This window comes from Macaca fascicularis, chromosome 2 (assembly GCF_037993035.2).
Source record: "Macaca fascicularis isolate 582-1 chromosome 2, T2T-MFA8v1.1".
Lineage (NCBI taxonomy): Eukaryota > Metazoa > Chordata > Mammalia > Primates > Cercopithecidae > Macaca > Macaca fascicularis.
Window position 1 is genome coordinate 119,402,188 of NC_088376.1, and position 17,908 is coordinate 119,420,095.

The window sequence follows — 17,908 nt, forward strand, 5'->3', positions numbered from 1 at the left end:
ATATCTAACTTATATGAATATTGGAGCAGTCAACATTTTGAAATCTGTCTGAATTCCTACAGCTGACATTCAGTGGTATTGAGATCTTTCTGAGTGTGGCCTATATCCTGAAACTAGCACTGGGTGATGCAGCATCTTGATTATATTGTTTCTGGGTATCCAATTCATATCCCCATTTATGAATGTCCATTGAGAAATTCTTAGAGCCTTCTTATCTGTATACCACCGTGCCTCACAGGGTACTGAATGCAGTGAAAGAAACTGATATGTATTTAATGGTGGAGATTATTCGTTTTTAATACAATGCTCCCCTATAAAGTGTAACATACAAAGTTGTGCAACCATCAACACAATACATTTTTTAACATTACCTCAGAAAGATACCTCATGCCCTTTAGAAGTCATTCCCCATCTCCTTCCCTTTCCCCAGGCCCTGGTAATCACTGATTTACTTTCTGTCTTTATGCCTGTTATGGACCTTTCATACCAATGGTATCATGCAATCGGTGGTTTCTTTCACTTAGCAGGTTTCCAAGGTTTATCCATGTGGTATTGTGTATCTGTACTTCATTCCTTTTTATGGCTGAATAATATTCCATTGAACGAATATACCACATTTTATATATCCATTCATCAATTGACTCAGACACAAATATTCATAGCAGCAACATTCATATTAGTCAAAAAGTGTTAACAACCCATTTGTCAATCAACTGGTGAATGGATGAAATCTAGCATATCAATTTAATGGGATATTATTCAGTCCTAAAAAGGAATGAAGTGCTGACATACAAGATGACATGGATAAATCTGAAAACATTATGTCATGTGAAAGAAACCAGTCAGGAAACAATATGTGCTGGAGAGGATGTGGAGAAATAGGAACACTTTTATACTGTTGATGGGACTTTAAACTAGTTCAACCATTGTGGAAGACAGTGTGGCAATTCCTCAAGGATCTAGAACTAGAAATACCATTTGACCCAGCCATCCCATTACTGGGCATATGCCCAAAGGATTATAAATCACGCTGCTATGAAGACACATGCCCACGTATGTTTATTGCGGCACTATTCACAATAGCAAAGACTTGGAATCCACCCAAATGTCCATCAATGATAGACTGGATTAAGAAAATGTGGCACACATACACCATCCCAGGACAATGAAGGAGGTCATAATGACTTCTGTTTCTAGGCTTCCAGGAGACTGCATTTTCTGATAGGCCCTCCTCTACACTACAGCTAGATAAAAGCAAATATACTTTTCAAAGCATAGTTGAGCTTACAAGGAAGTAAGGGAAATCTCCAAGGGAGGGGCTGGGGGAGAGACCACTCTCTGTTCTCTCTGCCTCTTCTTAAAAGGAGCAAATGCCAATCCAAGCACTGAGCTTGAGAGAGCGAACTGGGGCTCACTGAAGCGAGGGAACTGAGATTCTCCCAACAAGCCCATATTTGCAGAAGAGGCTAATGTGGTCCTAAGTGCCCCCTGGCGCCTAACAGATGCAAATGCAAATTCTTGTAAGGGGGACAGGCAGTGGGTGGGCAAGGACTGGGAAAGGCGATGAGGCAGAGAACAAAAGCCCTCAGGAGTCCAAAAAATTCAGATTAATGAAATACAAGCTTACAATAAAAAATTACCACAGACACAAGGAAACTTCCATGAGTGATGGCCATATGCAGAATACAAGGTGTTTTTGAAATGTTTAAGAAAATAAATAAAAATTTTAGAAGAAATATAAAATTGAAGAATCAGCATGGAAAAGTGACTTTCCAAAATTATCAACCACATCTGAAAAAGAATAAAAATATACAGCAATGAAAAATATAGCATTTAAAGTGAAACCTAACAGATGGGGTAAGAAAAAAGAGAAAACTAGTGAAAAAAGACACAATAGAGGCAAGCCACAAAGCAAAATGTTGGTTCTTTGAAATGACTAATAAAACAAACCTCTTCAGAAATGAGTACATATAGGAAATATTTAAAAGATGATATGAAAATACTGTTAACTTTGGGCCAACAAATTTTGAAATATCAAGAAAATGAACAAATGACTAGTCATATCTTACATAATCTGACTCTAGAAGAAACAGAAATCCTGAAGAGTTCTGCAGCTATTAAATAGATAGAATCAGAATTTTAAAACTCTTCCCGCAAAGAAAACCCAGGTGACTCCAATTTGCAAAAACTTTCAGATAAATGGAAAGAAGAAACCCTCCCCCAATTCATTCTGTGAGACTTGATCATCTTGACACCAAAGCTAGGCATGAACTATACAAGAAAGGTAACTTCTAGTCCAAACTTCACACTTAGACAATGAGTATTATTAGCAAGTGGAATACAGGGGTATATTAAAAAGGTAATACATCATGACCAAGATGTGTTTCTTATAGGAATTAGAGAATGCTTCAGCATTAGACAAAGTATTCTGTAAATAACGTTAACGGAGTAAAGATGAAAAATAATTATGATCAGCTCAAGATATAAAGTCAGTGTTTTCTATAAATCGTTACAAACGAGGAATAAAGAGGAATTTCTTTAATTTAATAAAGTATATCTGCTGCAAACTGACAGTATCATTCTTAATGGTAGATGTTAGAAGCGTGCCCCTTAAAATGAGGCATAAAATTACGCCATCATCAGCACCACTTGTAGAATGTTGCAACAGCCTTCTCCTAAGAGGCCTAAGTTAGAACAGTAAGACCAGAAAATAAAGAGAAAAAATAATAATTGAAAAGAAGAAAAGTTCTATTATCATCAATTGTATTATGTGGTTTTCTACTTAGAAAACCCAAAAGAATCTATAAATTATTAAAAATAATAAAGTTATTTCCTTATCAGCAGGGCACAAAAAATGTAGCCATAAAAAGAAGAGTAGTAAATTTGACAATGTTAAAATTAGGAATTTCTGTTCAACAAAAGACACTATAAACAGAATTAAAAAAACAATCTACAGTTGAGAGATGATGTTTGCAATACATTAAAATGACAAAAAATTTGCATCAAGAATATACATAGAATTCCTATAATTCAATAAAAAAAGATACCAACAGTTAATTGAAAAATGCACAAAAGAAATGAGCGGGCATTTCACAGAAAAGGAAATATAATCAGACAATAAACATATGAAAAGATGTTCAATCTTATTAGTAATCAGAAAACCACATGAGCCATATGGAAGCCACAACGAGAAAGCATTTGATACCCCACTCTCTTAGCCACACACACATACACTCACACACACTATAATAATCATAATAGCAGCAGCAAAAATAAATAACAATAGCAAGTACTGACAAGGATATAGATCAATAAGAACTCCTAACACAGCTAGTAAACTAGTGCAACCATGCAAGAACTAACCATGCATATCCTCACCTGGAAATTTTACCCTTAGGTACATATCTGAAGCAGGGGATGGCAAACTATGGCCCAGGGGCCAAATCTGGCCTTTTGCCTGCTTTTGTAAATAAAGTTTTATTGGAACACAGCTATATGCATTTATATATTGTCTTTTTTTTTTTTTTTTTTGGAGACAAAGTCTCACTCTGTGGCACAGGCTGGAGTGCAGTGGTGCAATCTCGGCTCACTGCAACCTCTACCTCCCAGGTTCAAAGGTTCAAGCGAGTCTCATGCCTCAGTCTCCCAAGTAGCTGAGACTACAGGCATGCACCACCATGTCTGGTTAACTTTTGTGTTTTTAGTAGAGATGGGGTTTCTCCGTGTTGCCCAGGCTGTTCTCGAACTCCTGACCTCAAGTGATCCTCCCGCCTCAGCCTCCCAAAGTGATGGAATTACAGGCATGAGCCATGGCTCCTGGCCTTATATATTATCTATTGCTACTTTTGTAGTACAATTGCAGAGTCAAGTAGCAGATACCGTATGATCCATGAAATCTAAAATATTTACTATCTGGCACTTTACAGAAAAAGTTTGCAGGCCCCTGTCCTAAAGAAATGCTTGCTCATGAGCACAACAGACACATACAAGAACATTCAGTGTAGCACTATTCCTAACAGCAAAAAACTGGAAATAATCCACCAAGAGGAAAACAGATAAATTATGACATATGTATGTAATGGGATGTTAGATTATTGTGCAAAAGAACAAATGACAGCTACATGCAACAGGGATTTATCTTAAAAGAATATTGAATGGAAGAAGTAAAAATAGAGAATATACACAACATCATCCCACTGAGATAAGGTTCAAGGGCATGATTTTCATAACACAGAAGAAGAAACAGAAACTGAGAAGCACTCATGTGTAACATCAACAGGATTGGTAATTTTCTCAGGTGGGGTAGGGAACCTCTCCAGGTGTTCATGTTAGTACTATATACCATAATTTACATATGTGTTCTTTTGTACCTATCCAACAGCATAGAATAATCTCCTTGGATGAACCTGTGGGAGGAGTATAATATAGTGTGTAACAGCCCAGACTCTGGAGCCAGGCTGCCTGGTTCCAATCCCAGACCTATCACTTTCAAGCGGTGTGATCTTGAGGAAGTGTCTTAGCATCTCTGAAACTCAGATTCCTCATCTGTAAAATAGGGATGCAAGACCTGTCTTACATCATTGAGGACACACAAATCATTACTTCAGTGGCAAGCATGAGCTCAGAATACGCTCAGCATCACTCCCCATGTATCAGCAGAGCCTGTCCCTACAGCCATCCACCTTCACTCTGCATAGCTGAGTCAGAGGCCAGAGCCAGGGCACTGTGATACACACTGGCCCTGGGGCGGAGGCGCACTGACGGATTATCACAGGATCCAGATAGGAAGGTGGCCTACCAAGGGCAGGGGGTGTGTAGGATATGGCCTCATGATCATGATGTTTGGCTCGGAAATGTATGCACACAGCTCCTAAAGTGAATTCACGAAGAATGAGAGCCCAGCTTCAACATCAGCAGCACCTGAAATCACCACCTACCAGGTCAACAAGAAAAATGTATATATTTTTTGCCTTTCCAAAGTAAAGAAGCAACCTGAGTCCTTGGCTCTTATCTCAATTTATCTTTCCCATACAGTGCATAATTACAGTATAGGGAGGAAAGTATGGGTTTTGAGGAATATTGGCTGAGAGTCTCTCAATTACCAGAGCTCAGTTACTGAATCTCCCCTAAGCCATAGTTCAGTCATCTCTAAAATGTGGATAATAGTGTAGACCTCACAATGTTATTCAAAGGCTTCAGTGAGACACTGTGTGTCCCTCTAAACAAGCCCTCAAGAAAAGCGAGTCCTCAACTTCAAATACTGGTAACACTGGAGCCAAAATGCCAAGACCATTAACCTGGTGTATTTCTTTAACTAATCAGGCCACTGAGACATTAAGCATCCTCATGGCTTTTACCAGACTGTGTTTCAATAGTGTTTCTCCAAGTACCTTCCCTGGAACAGCATTCTGCAGGATGTTAATACATGTTCTGTTGGGGGAGTATTGGAAAGGAAGGGTTCTGTTATCATGTATCATATAATCATGTATTCACTATACACACACTTGCATACACACACACACACACACAGAATGACCCTCTCAAGGACAGTTTCTAATTTTCATAATGAAGTATAGAAGAAAGGTGAGAGGACCAGAGGGAAACTATTTCACCAGACCATCGGCACAAGGGAACAATTTCAGAGAGAACAGGTTTCCATTCCTCTTTGCTTAGCTACAGCTAGATTGAGGGGATGGGGGTGCAGAGAGCGTCCTTAACCTTGGATTACTCTGTCCTGTCCTCTCTGTCAAAACTCAAATGCCTCACATCCACCACTCACTCATCTGACAATACTGTTCCAAAGCTGCCAACACTATGTCCACTTCACAAGAGCATAAATTGGGGTGGCTTAAGGGATTTGACTGCAATCACATCATTAGCAAATACGGGCCAGTGTCTAAAATTGAGGTTTCCTCCAGCCAATTCTATAGTCTCTCCTGCTCTAAAAATACTACAGAATTTCATTTTGAACAACTCATATAAGCTCCCATATTCATTCAGTTCAAAAAAAGTTACAATGAAAATACAAGAAACTAAGCACTACTTGAGTTTATATAAAAAAGAAGGAAAAATACACTTTGCCTTAGCCAACGTTTATAAGAGTGACTTCCAATAGCTACTGGAGTCAGAATCTAATCCAGATCTCAGAATGTCTAAAACACAGAAAGGCAACTAGAATGAAAATATAATTATATATGTATGATGTGCATGGAACACGCAATTATTTAAATAGGGAATAGCCAGATGTTTAGAATCTACTGTGTCTTATCTCCAAACATGGAAAATATGAGTTCCTGGCAGGTTTGAAAAATTGTGTGACCTTAAGCTCTTTTCCACACTATGGGGAAAAAAACAAAAATGATAAAGTTTTGCACTATAAGCAGCTTAGGGTTTCATTGCTATGAAAACCGTCTCCAAGCTATACAAAAATATGAATTGGCTTATACCCAAAAGTTGTGAAGTTTTTTTAATAAATCCATACTCCTTCTCAAGCAAGTACTTACCATAACTCTTTCAAAGAAAACAGAATCTCTTTGCAGACAACTTGGCCTGCTCTACTTCTCCTGTGACTTTATTTTCTTATTAATCACTTTCTAGTTTGTCTCTAATTAAATGTGAAGGGCAGGTTCTCTGATCCCTTTCTCTGTAATCCTATGTACATGATGTACAACACTCTTCCAGACTTCAAACCTTCCTTAGGCTGTGTCATGTGTGTGAAAAGACAAACAGCAGACCAGCTAAAAACATGTGGCCCCAGTGTGTGGTGGAAGAGTTGGCCAGCTGAGAAAGGTATAAAAAATTAATATTTAGACATATGGTCCAGCCTCTAGGCTTTCTCATTCAGGGTAGAAAACCCCAAGGAGAAGCACATATAACTAAATAAAGAATATGGATAGGTGATTTTTAAAAGCACTGGGACTCTGGGTTCCTCACCCACACACTGTCATTGATAACTGCAGAACTCACTTTGGTTGATAATATGTGACATTTTGCCAAGATTCATAACACTAAGAACAGTATACATGGGAAAGCCCTCTTGGCAGTTGCTTTTGTAAGCAAAGAAGAGTTCTGGTTTTCATTACAGACCAATACTCTAAGGTGGCACAATATTGGAATATTGCATTGAGCTTACAGTTAAGGACTTAAGTTCTAATTCTAGCTTTGCAACTAACCAGTTACATGATCTGGGGAAAAATCATTAGACTTGTCTCAGCTTCCAAGAACAGTGGTGAAGAGTTGAGTTTTGAATCCTGGATCTACCCATGACAGTCTGTGATGCCTTGAACAAATTACTTAAGTACTCTGAGCATCAGACTACTCATCCGTAAACAGGAAATAATAATTGTAACTCATTACAGGGTTCATACAAACACCATAGGAGATGCTTACTAAGTGAGCAAACAAGTTCCCTTAAAGCATGAAGCACAGGGCCTGGCACATAACGAATGCTCAACAAATGTTAGCTATTTTCAGTATTTTGAGACACTGGTGTGGCTAGAGGCCTGGAATTAAAATTTCTGTCCTCCCTCTTCCGATTTGGGCAGGGAAAAGGAATGGGCATAATGAACATAAATCTTTGATTATCAAATAAATGCAACAGTGGGAAACAAAATGCTAAGCTCTTTGGCATTTTTTTAAATAAGAGAAAAAGGGAAATAGATGTTTTAAGATCAATTCAAAGATGGATATAATTTATTTCCCATTAACTGACCTATAAATAACTCTACAAGGGACTCTCAGGAATACCAACCATTTCTGTTTTGAAGGTCAGTGTTCTTTCCCTGTTGTTAGCCAGTAATCCACAACCAACTAAAGGATAATGGCATGCCCTGTTATCAACACTTCTCAACCTGATACAGGTTACAAAAACAAACAAACAAACAAAAAAAACTACAGTTTAAGAAATAAGGGACTCTCAGGAATACCAACCGTTTCTGTTTTGAAGGTCAGTGTTCTTTCCCTGTTGTTAGCCAGTAATCCACAACCAACCTAAAGGATAATGGCATGCCCTGTTATCAACACTTCTCAACCTGATACAGGTTAAAAAAACGAACAAACAAACAAACAAAAAAACTACAGTTTAAGAAATACTGGTATGTTTAAAGTGTGTTCAGAGAAGCTACCCCAAACATGTAATGATAGGAAAGATAGCTAAAATAGAAACATTTATAATATTAACAGTCACAGCCACATATAGTTATTATATGACAGCTCTTTCATTTAACTGTTTAGCAAATGTTTAATGCCAATGATGTTTTAAAGGTTTTATTGAAATTTCCTTCCCTGTCACTTCCTCTTCACCCTCCAACATGTTCATTTAGCAAAATTGCTAACCATCTAAGTACTTTTCAGAATAGTAAGGTGTTTTACCTAAATTAATGTCATTTCAAATAGCTGGGTGGTAGGCATTGAACTATATTAACTTTCCCCTACTCTGAGCTGCCTGGATTTATCAGCCAAACTCTAGTTCTTGCTACTCAAAGTTTTAAAGAGGAGAGATTTTCCCCAGGTACCCTCCCTGCTTCTCTCTGCTTCTTGAGTCACTCCACCCATGAGAAAGGAGAATAACAGACCTCCATGCTACTCAGAGGATTCTTGGACCAAAAGCATCAGCGCCACCTGGGATTTTGTCAGAAAGGTGGGATCTCAGGTCTTACCTCAGACCTGCTGAATCAGAATCTGCATTGTAACGAGACCCACAGGCAATCTGAAGTCACATGAAGGTTTGAGAAATGCTTCCCTAAACTTAAAAAAAAAAAGTTTCAGTTTTACTACTGATTTAAGATTATTTGGTAATGGAAAGGTAGGGAAGGAAAGCACTCTGAACACAATGCTGTAGGATAGTCCTGAGAAACAGACTGAAAAGCCAGTGTGTGTGATTAATAAAGTCTGAGTAAACTACGAGTGGTGCCCCCAATGCAGGACACTACTAGATAAAGTGGGTCATTCAGTCATTGATTCAACCATTGTTGAACTATGTGCTATTTTTTTTACAGATCATAATAGATGTAGATATTTTCAGTGCACATGTGATAATTTAATACATTCATATAATTTGTAAAGATCAAATTAGTGTATTTGGGATATGTGTCACCTTCTATATTTTTGTCTTTATGCTAGAAACATTCAAATTCTTATTCTCTAGCTATTTTGAAATGTATAATAGATTATTGTAAACTATAGTCACCCTACTGATCTATCAAACCCTATGTCTATTTCTTCTATCAAACCATGTATTTTTACCCATTAATCAACTCTACCAAGATACCTTTCCAAGTCAAAAAGGAAATCCTGCCAGGTTAAGTTATATACACATAAATGTGTGTGTGTGTGTGTGTAATTATATACAATTGACCCTCCATATGCACAGGTTCTACATCCGAGGATTCAACTAACCATGGGTTGAAAATATTTGAGGGAAAACAAAAAATAATACAACAATAAAAAAAGAAAAAATACAGCATAAGAACTATTTGCATAGCATTTACATTGTATTAGGTAGTATAAGTAACTAGAGACGATTTAAAGTATACAGGAGGATGTGTATAGGATATAGGCAATACTACGCCATTTTATGTAAGGGACTTGAGCATCCACATATTTTAGTATCTGTGGGGGTCCTGGAACAAATCCCCCACAGATACCAAGAAACGAGCGTGTATGTTGTTTACTATTTCTAAAGGTTCCATAAATACTGAAGTTTAATTCTGTTCTGCTATTTTTGTTATCATTATTTAAAGAACAATCCAAGGAAACCTTTAAAAATTATCTGATAGATGCCAGAGGCCAAGAAGGGTGTGTGAGTGAAAAGGAAGATGAGGAGAGGTTGGTCAATGGGTACAAACATGTAGTTAGATAGAAGGTATAAATTCAAATGTTTGAAAGCAGAATAGGGTGGGTGACTATAGTCGGCAACAATGTATTGTATATTTCAAAGTAACCAGAAGAAAGAACTTGAAATCTTCCCAACACATAAAAATAAATACTCAAGATGATGGAGTATTTACCCTAATTTGATCATTACACATGCTACACATATAACAAAATATCACATGTGTCCCATAAATATGTTAAATGCTATGTATCAATTTAAAAATAATAAAACAATTAAAAAGTCATCACAGTGCCAGTTCTGGGCATTACATTAAACCATTTTTCTCATTTGTGCTTTTAAGCAGCATTTCTGTAGCATGTCTGTGCTCTTGGTGGAATTTTAAGTGACTGGGAAAACCATGAGGAGTCTGTGATAAATCTGTTTTCTCAGTTATAACTTGAATAATGTACAGAAAAAAAATTGAATATGTGAATATACTGGTTCCTAAGTAGAAATCACTCAAATTCTCTAAGGTTTTCCATTTTATTAATGAACTAGAATCAAAGGCCTGTATCTTTTTCTTTCTCTGGTGTGAAGATAAGCTACCCACTGCTATTTCCACACAACGCCTATGGTCCTTAATATTCAATGAATGTAAATATTCATAGATATATGGGGTGGGAGATGAGTGAATGAATAAATGAATGAAAGAATATACCAAACCCCATAAACAACAATGTGTCCAGCATACCATAAGAAAGTAATATGAATGGACAAGAAAAAAAGAGAGGAAAATATACCATAATGATCATTGCTGGGGAGAGGAGGATGAGGAATGACTGCTAAAGGATAGGGAGATTTTAGGAGAGGTGATTAGAGTACTTAACTTTTAAAATTAGACAGTCGTGATGGTTTCACAACTCTGTGAATATACTAAAAATCACTGAATTGTACCATTTAAAAGGGTAAATTTTATGATACATGAATTCTATCTCAATAAAGCTGTTAAAAATGATGGGAGGAGAGAGCATTATGGGTACCTTCCTTTCTATTTCCCATTTTCATTCAGCAAATATTTTTTCCAAAAATAACTTATTTACTCATAATTGCTAGGCTAGTTTATATTCTTTGGGTTGCAGGCAACAGAAAACAACTTGGCCTGTCTTGAGCCACAGAAGGGAGTGCATGAGAAGGATATCAAGGCATCTCTCTGAATCGAAGCAGCAATTACGAAAACAAAACCCAAGAAAAGAAGGAAGCAGCACACAGCATGAATCTCTGTGAGAAGCTTCGTTCCATGTTATTTGGTTTCAAGGACTCCCTGCTCCAAATTGAAAATACCCAGGATGGAGTATAGAGTTAGCCTGGCTTGGGCCAAGTGCCTTCCATAGATCAATAGGTTGTGGCAGTTGACCCCAAGCATCAGAAGCTACTCCAAGAGGAAGAAGAGTTGCTTAAAGGTCTGCAGCAACCCCAAGAAGAATCTAGTACAATTGCTGTTATGATTAAAGAAAACAGAAGTAATATAAATAATATGACAGTGCTATGATTATGTTTATTTGGGGTAGTGGGTTCCTAAAGTACCCTTTAGGAATATATACAAGACTCAGGTGAACTGCATAGTAAAGATGTAACCATGCCAGTTCAACCTTCTGACATGCAGTGTTCGGTGTTCTATTCCTGTGTTAGTTTGCTAAGGATAATGGAAAGTTTTAAAGATTTGATTTACTATCCCAAATTAAGAACTCTGACTATGACATCAGACAGTCTGGGGCCAAAAGCCTGGTCACTCACTAGTTATGGGGTCAGACAACCTTGAATGGGCCTCCAATCTGGTCATGCACTAGCTTTAAGGTCATATAACCTTGCAGAGATGGGGGCTGTGGGATATTGGCAGGTTATTTTCTCTAAACCTCAGTTTCCATCTCTTTTAAAAGCTGCTAATAACACAAACATCTTGCAGAAGCATGATAAAGTTAGATGATAACACATGCCCAATACTTACTTATGCCCGAAACTTAGTAAATACCCCAGCCAACAGGAAGCCATCATTTTAAAGCTGCTACTATTATTAATATACAAATACAGATTGCAAACTGTTCCAGAATGCAGTGCAAACAGGTAAAACTACAATGGCAGCCGGTGGGGGGCAGGGCAGTGAAATAATGTTTGGCTGTGTCTATACAAAGAAAATCTTTCAACCAGAGAAACTTTTTAGTTTGGCCACTTCAAGTGCTAACTTGAAGCAAATAAAGCAATAGCACATAAAACACTTCGAAAGAATAACCCTAGATTTTGCCACAAGCTGGTACATGCATTTAAAAGAGACAGCAAATATTTAACATCACAAAACACTAGTCATGACATGGATCACAAAGATAATATTTGTTTCTTTTTGCAGAAGGATAAACTAAGCCCCAAAGAGGTTGACCACCGGTTGTCTGAAGTCACAACAGAAATGACAGCACTGCTAGTTGTGAAGTCCAGGCACCAAACTCACAGCACAAAGCTCTTTCCTGCTCTTTCTCTTCTAGCTCCATGTACCACTCTCATTTGGTCACTGCACTGCAGAGGGCATGTTACCACATAATTAGTTTCAGGGTATGTGCAACAGCTGCCACGAGCCAGAGTTCCACACTGGAGTCAAATGTCTTCAGTCTAGACGCATCCCTTCCACCACATGCTACTGATGGGACAGCCGCCATAACCACGTTCCTTACTCCAGTGGCTCCAAGGCTTCAGGAGTTGGAGCACATGACACATTCCAACCAAGATGAAGTAACTCCTCTCTCTGAATGACTTATTAAAGAACACCTTTAGGGATTTTTTCAGATTTGAAATTCTTCTACCTGGGAGCTTAAGGACTTTAAAAAGGGTTTAGAGGAATTTTTTTCCTAAAAATCTATGTGAGATAAATGTTAAGAATTAAGGGGCCACTTAGGAACCTGGAAATGATAAGCTACAGGAGATCCATGTTATCATTGAGTAAGTCAAAGCAAAAAACAGAAAAAAAGGAAATGGTTGTTTTGCAGATACCATCACCAAAAGAATATGTCGTATCACTGAGAAATAAGATCCCTTGATACCAATCTTGAGTAATATCTGTTTGAGGTTATTTTATTTTATCTGGATAATTTTGGGCCTATTAGTAACAACAAAAACTTTCCTTAAAACGAAGGCTCAGAAACCCATGTATGCATTCCTAAGCACATAGATATATTTCATATGCTTTAAGATTATTTTTCAAATCTTTAAACCAGTGAAACAGAAATTTCTCTAAAAGTACAGTAAAAAACTATATTTAAACAAGGAATTGCAAAGTGCTTCTTTCATCCCTTGATGTTTATTTTGTTTTACAATTCATTTGAGACTTTTAAAGTAGGAAAGAGAAAAAAAAATAGCTTTCAAATTTGAGTCTGGAACAGAGCTCACCTATCAAATCCAACAGGGATATAAAGAAAGTATCCCTGTTGGGATAGTTTCCCAACAGGAAAATATAGAAAAAAAGAAAGTATCTAGCAGTACAGATACTGCTGGTGCCCAGAACAAAAGCATTATTGAATGAAAGAAGAATTTAAATCGAAGCAAGCCCTTACTAACTCCAGGTCTTACTGGCATTTTTCCTAATAAGATGAACTATTAGTCCTGGGTTACATAAACTTCAACACACTAGAGCCCTCATCAAGTCAGATGGAGGCCAAAGGCCCTCTTGAATCCATGCATCTGTACTCTATTTAAAATGCATGACTGTCCCTCTCTTCATTGTTTGGGTCCTTAGCTGTGGACTAGAAGGGTGAGGCACAAAACCAGTAGAAACAAAGGCCTGCAAAATGAGTGGAATTTTTTACTGTTATCTTTGAACATTTTATTTCTTTAGTTCAGAAATCCAAAGGGAAATAAAAGTGGAAAGAATTACAGGCTTTATGGTTTAAAAAAGAAAAAATAAACATAGGATGAGTTTACAGTTTATAGTATCTGCAAAGCAACTCTTCACTCATTCCTTTAAATAAACTTTTAAATCATCTTTTAAGTGGGCACATAAAATGCTGTTATTGTGAGTTACTGAGATCTAATGTGGGACACTAGTTAAGAATCTGAGTCCTGAACTCAAGCAAGAAGTGATTCCACCACTGTTTATCTCTGTACTGTTTAATCTTTGGAAAGTTGTTTGCCCTCAATTTCTTCCCTATAAAATGGAGATACAGTTGTAGTGATTAATAAATTTACACACACAAACAGATATATACACACACACACACATATATATAGCATAGTACATCTATGACCTCAATAAATAACCTCTCTTAATATACAACTAGTATTAATAGAAAAAATAACTATTATGCTGTGGAAATCTCTTTAAAGATTATTTAGCAACTTGTTCAGTGAATTCCAGGCAATACAGTTACTTACTTTCTTAGATAGAAGACTTTTCCTTTTTTAAAAAAGAAGCATTTTTAAGGATATAACACAATCTCTTATTATACTCCCTATTTATCAGCCATTATGCCACAAGTAATTCTTCCTTTGTTAGAGTCTATGCAGAGAGCTATAGTATATAAGCTGGTCATTCACTTCTGCCACAACCATTCACAGGTGACATTCGCTCAACTCACTTTCACTGACCATTTATTCAGTGTTATAAGCACTACGCTAAGGCATAGGGATTCAACAACAAAGAGGCATGAGACATCGTCCTTGGCCTTGAGAAGCTCTTAGTCAACAGAAGCAACAAATGACGAGATGCAATCACAACAGAAAAGGATGGGAGCAAAAGGGAGTGTGTACAAAGTGCTGAGGCAGCACAGAAGAGGGAGGCATCAATCTGGTTTGAGCACAAGGGAAGATTCTGCAGAGGATGTGAACATTAAGTGAGGCCTAGAACAAGGAAGAGTTTTTCCAGAAGCAGACAGAAAGATATTCTAGACAGAGTGAAGGGCATGGGCAAAGGCATATATATATATATACACACACATATATATATACACACACACACATATATATTTCAATGCACGGCATGTTGGATGGAAAAAGAAGGCAGCTTGATGGCTAAACATGAACCCCAAGAATAGAAGGAGGCAGCTACGAAGGTAGTGATACTCATCAATGAAGGACCCAGAAGAACACAGATAGGACACTTCATGTAGCAGGGGGGCGACGTAAATGGAGGGTTTAGCACCACATGTTGCAAACTGGGCTTGTGAATGCATTCTCAGAAGTCTGTGAGTTTTATGAAAATTTGAAATTTCTTTAATTTTAATGATAATCTAAAAACTAAAATTGCCTGGAAATTAAGACATCACCTTTTTTGTAGTGATCACTTATATTTCAATCATACACTCAAAAAATATTTATTGAACACCCCTATGTGCCAGCCACTGGGAATATAACAATGAGAGAGACATGGTACCTGACCTCATAGAAGTTAGACTAATAAGGGGAGGTAACCAAGAAATAAAAGTATAGCATATCAACAGACAGTAAGTGCTGCACAGATAAATAAAATATTAACGTGGCAAGAGGTAGAAAGTCAAATGGGGGGTGTTCATTTCATACAGGGTGAGTCAAGCAGTCAGTGCACTTCTTCACTAACATGATATTTGAGCAAAGACCTGAAGGAAATAAGATGTTTGAGAGATATTTTCAAAGAGGATTTTACTTCCCCACATTTGTCACAAACATTCCTAAAGGTCTATAAGAATGCTCTTTCTCTCTCTCTCTTTCTCATTGTTATATCTCCAGTGCCTAGTATTGTGCCTGGCACACAGGGGTGTTCAATAAATGTTTTTAGAGTGGATGATTTAAACAGAAATGATCAGTACAAAAATAGTTATGTCTTAATTTCCAGATAATTTTGTGTTTTAGATTATCATTAAAATGTCTGTCTCTCTCTCTCTCTCTCTCATTCTTTTGAGAAAATGTCTTATTCTGTCACCCAGGGTGAAGTGCAGTGGCATGATCATGGCTCACTACAGCCTCAACCTCCTGGGCTCACACCTCAGCCTCCCAAGTAGCTGGGACTACAGGCATGTGCCACCATACCCAGCTAATGTTCGTATTTTTTTGTAGAGATGGGGTTTCACCATGTTGCCCAGACTAGTCTCGAACTCCTAGGCTCAAGTGACCCTGCCACCTCGTCCTCCCAAAGTGCTGAGATTACAGACATGAGCCACTGCATCCAGCCTATTTTTATTTTTAAAAGGTAATCTGAAAAAATGGAGAGAACATTTGAAAGCCATGTATCTGATAAGGGGTTAATATCAAAAATATATATAAGGAACTTCTACAACTCAAAAGCAAAAAAAAACAAAAACAAAAACAAAAAAACCAAGAGACAAATAACCTGATTTTAAAATGGGCACATAGACTTTTTTTTGAAGAAATGTCTATTTCTTCAAAAGAAAACATACAAATAGCCAACATGAATATGAAACCGATGCTCAAAATCACTAATCATCAAGGAAATGCAATTCAAACTCACAATGAGATATCATTTCACATCTATTAGGATGGCTGTTATCAAAAAAAAAAGCAAAAGAGAGGCTGGATGCAGTGGTTCATGCCTATAATCCCAGCACTTTGGAAGGCCAAAGTGGGAGGAGGTCTGCTTGAGCCCAGAAGTCAAGGCTTCAGTGAGTCATGATTGTGCCACTGTACTCCAGCCTGGGTGACACAGTAAGACCCTTGAAGACTCTGTCTCAAAAAAAAAAAAGATAACAAGTCTTGGTAAGGATACGGAGAAATTGGAACCCTTGTACACTGTTGGTGAGAATGTAAAATAGTGTTGCACTATGAAAAACACAACAGAAGTTTCCAAAACTAAATTAAATATAGAATCGCCATATGATCCAACAATCCTACTCTGGGTATTTATCCAAAAGAATTGAAATCAGGATCTCAAGAAATATTCACACTCCTGTGTTCACTGCAGCATTATTAACAACAGCCAAGGTCTGGAAACAAAACTAAGTATTCATAAATCGATGAATGGATAAAGCAAATGTGGTATATACACATAACACAATATTATTCAGCCTTAAAAAAAAAAAAAGAAAATTCTGCCATATGCCCACAACAAGGATGAACTTTGAGGACATTATGCTAAATAAAATAAGCCAGTTACAGAAGAACTAACATTACATGATTCCACTGATACGAGGTATCCAAAATAGTAAAACTCATAGTGGTTGTCAAAGGCTGGGGGAGGAGGCAATAGGGTGTTGCTATGTAACTGGTATAAAGTTTCAATTATGCAAGATGGGTAAATTCTAGAGATCTGCTGCACAACATTAAGCCTATAGCTAACCATATTGTATTGTACACTTAAAAATTTGTGAAGAGGGTAGATTTCATGTTAAATGTTCTTATCACAATAAGAAAAAATATTCCAAGGCAAAACCTGACAAAAATAGACATAAGCCAGGTGCTGTAGCCCACACCTGGAATGGAATCCCAGCTACTCAAGAGGCCCAGGAAAGAGGATCACTTGAGGTCAGGAGTTCAAGACCAGCCTGGCCACATAGCAAGACTCCATCTCTAAAAAAAACAAACCAACAACGGCAACAAAAATGCTCTGCAGGGACAGTCCCTCAATCCAGACCACACAGAATCCCAGAGATCAAACAATATTTGAAGAGAGCATGACTTAAAAACTTCCAAAACTCACTAAAGATACAGGGAGCAAATGTATTACAGCAGGGTAAGCAGATGTAAACTCACACTCAAGCATCTACAGGTAAAATTACAGAATACCAAAAGAGCTTATCTGAGTAAACAACAATTCATGAATCAGGCACCTCCAAACCAGGAGTGGTTCAGGAGCTCCTCCAAGGGAACACAACGGAGAGGCTGCTATAGGATAAACACAGACATACAGTAAAGAAAATATTTGATTGGTTAAAGATACACAGTATCTGTACTGTGTTTTGAAGAGATTTCAAAAACAACCAGAGAGAAGAAACAAGTTAACTACAAAAGAACAAGGGCTAAGATGACGGCCGACTTTTCAAGGAAACAAAAATATTATTTCAACAACATAGCTTGAAAGGGCTAAGAAAAAATAACTCTCAACCTAGAACTTCACTCCAAGTTAAT

The 17,908-nt window shown here is 37.4% G+C and overlaps 1 protein-coding gene across 18 annotated transcripts in view; it reads right to left on the reverse strand.

Moving 5' to 3' along the window:
• ERC2 (ELKS/RAB6-interacting/CAST family member 2) overlaps positions 1 to 17,908 on the reverse strand; it is a 974,891-nt gene that overhangs the window by 801,561 nt on the left and 155,422 nt on the right. The window lies entirely within an intron of this gene.